Here is a 4332-nt window from a genome sequence, read left to right as displayed (position 1 = left end):
TTGAGAAGTCCAAAGATTTTTTTTTTTTTTTGTTTTTTTTTTTTTTTTTGTTTTTTTTTTTTTTTTTTTTTTTTTTTTTTTTTTTTGAGTATTATTGACCTGTCAAATTATGCTGTGGAATTGTGTCCACCTAGCAAGGTGGACACGGTTTTAAAATTGTTCATAATTTTGAATATATAGTTTAGATATTATGAATATATAGTTCTATAATTATGAACAGTGTTGTGAACATAATTATAAACATATAGTTATGTAATTATGAATATAGAGATTCAGTAATTGTAAATATGAAGTTCAAAAATTATGAATATATTGTTTTATAACTATGAACATATAATTCAGTAATTATGAACATAGAGTTTTGCAATTGTAAAAAAAAATAGAGTTCAATAATTATGGATATGAAGTTCAAAGATTATGAATATTTAGCTTTATAATTATGATGATCATATAGTTTTGTAATTATGAACATAGAACTGTGTCCACCTTGCAAGGTGGACATGGCTTATTATGTGTTGTATTAGTTTTTAGCCATTTGCAGCAAATTACTGAGTTACTATATAATTTTTTCGGGGGTTTTGATTAAAGTTAAAATAATAATAATAATAATAATAATAATAATAATAATAATAATAATATAATAATAATAATAATAATAGTAATCCAAATAAAACGATATACAAAATAAAATTAAAACTAAAATAAATAAGAAGAAGACAAAAGGGTGCCACAGACTCCCCTTTGTAAATGATGTTGGATCAAATTTATTAATATTTAAATAAAAATAAAAATAAAAATAATATAATGTAATAATAATAATAGTAATCCAAACAAAATGATATACAAAATAAAATTAAAACTAAAATAAATAAGAAGAAGACAAAAGGGTGCCACAGACTCCCCTTTGTAAATGATGTTGGATCATTTGATCCCATATTGAAAATGTTTAGAAAAGTAGCTCTTGAGCTCCTCTATATAAGAGGAGCAATGCTCCTTTTACAAACATAATTGCTTGCCCATCAATGTGGGCAAGTATTGAGAAGTCAAAAGATTTTTTTTTTTTTTAGTACTATTCACCCGATAAAATATGCTGTAGAATTGTGTCTACCTTGCAAGGTAGACAGGATTCCAAAATTGTTCATAATTATGAATATATAGTTCAACAATTATGAACATAGGTGTTGTGAGCATAATTATGAACATATAATTATGTAATTATGAACATATAAATTCAATAATTGTGAATATGTTCACATATAGTTCAGTAATTATGAATATATATAGTTCAAAAATTTGTTAAAGTTTTGGTTAATTTATCAATAATCAAATTACAATAATAATAATAATAATAATCCAAACAAAACAATATACAAAATAAAATTAAAATTAAAAAAAATAAGAAGAAGACAAAAGGGAGTCACGCGTTCGCCTTTGTAAATGATGTGGTGATCCCGCATTGAAAATGTTTGGAAAGATGAGCTGTGGTGATCCCACATTGAAAATGTTTGGAAAGATGAGCTCCAGCTCCTCTATATAAGAGGAGCAATGCTCCTTTTACAAATGAGAAGCTCCTCTATATAAGAGGAGCAATGCTCCTTTTACAAATGAGAAGTTCAATGGCTCTTAATTTTTTTTTAGTACTATTGACCCGACAAATTGTGTTGTGGAACTGTGTCCATCTTGCAAGATAAACACGGTTCTAAAATTGTTCATAATTATGAATATATAGTTCCACTATTATGAACATAGTGTTGTGAACATAATTTTGAACATATAGTTTAGTAATTATGAACATAGAGTTCTGTAATTGTAAATATAGAGTTCAATAATTATGAATATGAAGTTCAAGATTATGAATATATAACTTTATAATAATGAACATATAGTTCAATAATTATAAACATAGAACTGTGTCCACCTTGCAAGGTGGACACGGTTCCATAGCATAACTATTCGATTGACCCTGTTACATGTATACTTTCTCAACCTATTGAAGACCAACGTGTCAAAATGCTTTTATTTAAGAAACCTTATCCTAATGGGTTCTTATTTTAGTTTTTTTTTTTTTTAATTTTTTTAATTTATTAGGGGGTTTAAGAAAGATTAACCCAAAACGTATATGAGTTGTTTTAGTTTTTAGAAGTTTGGAGCAAAATACTAAGTTATTCAATAATAGTTTTGGTGTTTTGATTAAATATAAACTTTTAAATAGACGAATTTTCTTAAAATTTTGATGAATTTGTCAAATAATCAAATTAGAATAACAACAACAACAACAATAATAATAATAATATCAACAACAACAATAATAATAACAACAACAACAATAATGACGATAATAATAATAATAATAATAATAATAATAATAATAATAATAATAATAATAATAATAATTCAAACAAAACTATATACAAAATAAAATTAAAATTAAAAAAAAAATAGTCACGAGCTCCCTTTGTAAATGATCTGGGATCATTTTGATCGCACATTATAAATGTTTGAAAAGAGAGAGTAATGATCCTCTAACAAACATAATTGATTGCCCATCAATGTGGACAAATATTGAGAAGTCAAAATGTTCTTATTTAAGAAGTATTAACTTTGTCTTTTTATTTTAGTTTTTATTTGTTTATTATTATTTATTTATTATTTATTATTAGTGGTGGGTTATGAAACATTAACTCAAAATGTATGTGTTGTATTAGTTTTTAGCAGTTTGGACAAAATTACTAAGTTATTATATAGAGTAATTTTTTTGATATTTTAATTAAAGTTAAAATGTTAAAATGACGAATTTTTTAAAATTTTGGTGAATTTATCAATAATCAAATAATAATAATAATAATAATAATAATAATAATAATCCAAACAAAACGATATACAAAATAAAATTAAATTAAAAAAAAAAACAAAACAAAACAAAATGGAGTCATGGGCTCCGCTTTGTAAATGATGTTGGATCATTTTGATCCCACATTGAAAATGTTTAGAAAAGGAGCTCTTGAGTTCCTTTATTTAAGAGGAGCAAATGTTTTTCTTACAAATATAATTGTTTGGCCATCAATGTGAGCAAGTATTGAGAAGTCCAAAGACTTTTTTTTTTTTTTTTTGTTTTTTGAGTATTATTGACCGGTCAAATTATGTTGTGGAATTGTGTCCACCTAGCAAGGTGGATACAGTTTTAAAATTGTTCATAATTTTGAATATATAGTTTAAATTATGAATATATAGTTCTATAATTATGAACAGTGTTGTGAACATAATTATGAACATATAGTTATGTAATTATGAATATAGAGATTCAATAATTGTGAATATGAAGTTCAAAAATTATGAATATATAGTTTTATAATTATGAACATATAATTCAGTAATTATGAACATAGAGTTTTGTAATTGTGAAAAAAAATAGAGTTCAATAATTATGGATATGAAGTTCAAAGATTATGAATATTTAGCTTTATAATTATGAGCATATAGTTCTGTAATTATGAACATAGAATTGTGTCCACCTTACAAGGTGGCCATGGTTCCACAACATAATTATTCGATTGACCATGTTACATGTAATATCTGTTCATATAAATTTTCTCAACTTATTGAAGCCCAACGAGTAAAAAGACTCTTATTTAAGAAACATTTTTTAGTGGTTTCTTATTTTAATTTTTTTTTAAAAATACTTTTTTAATTTATTAGGGGGTTTAGGAAAGAATAAAACCCAAAAGGTATATGTGTTGTTTTAGTTTTTAGCAATTCGTAGCAAATTGCTAAGTTATTAAAAAATATTTTTGGTGTTTTAATAAAATATAAAATGTTAAACATGCGAATTTCTTAAAAATGGAACGAAAATATTTCAATAATAATATCTACATCATCAATTAAAAATGAAATGAAAATTATGTAAAAATATCACTGCATTTGATATTCTAATTAACTAATTGACTGAAAATATAAAATGATAACTAATTGAAATTCTACCATTATATATTTTCAACCAAGTAAGAGCATCTACATCAGTAGATAATATGGGGAGATTGCAGCATTAATTCACCCACTTCAAGTTTATAGCTGATGTAGGGGAGAATTAATTTGGGGAGAATTCATCTGCAAAAACAAAAATAATGTCAGAAAGAGAGAAAATGAAGAAACAAGCTGATGTGCGCGTTTTGCGCACAGCAGCAGCCCACACGAGCGCGTTAAGCGCGCCGATCCTTCTTTTTTATTTTTATTTTTTATTTTTTTGATTTTTGTTTTTTAATTTTGGTTTTTTTTTTCCCTCCCCTTCCCACATTCTCTTTCCTAATCACTCTTACATTATCCCCCATTCTCGCC

The sequence above is a fragment of the Ipomoea nil genome, unplaced genomic scaffold, assembly GCF_001879475.1.
Source record: "Ipomoea nil cultivar Tokyo-kokei standard unplaced genomic scaffold, Asagao_1.1 scaffold0317, whole genome shotgun sequence".
In the NCBI taxonomy this organism is placed as follows: domain Eukaryota; kingdom Viridiplantae; phylum Streptophyta; class Magnoliopsida; order Solanales; family Convolvulaceae; genus Ipomoea; species Ipomoea nil.
This window is presented reverse-complemented; position numbering follows the sequence as displayed.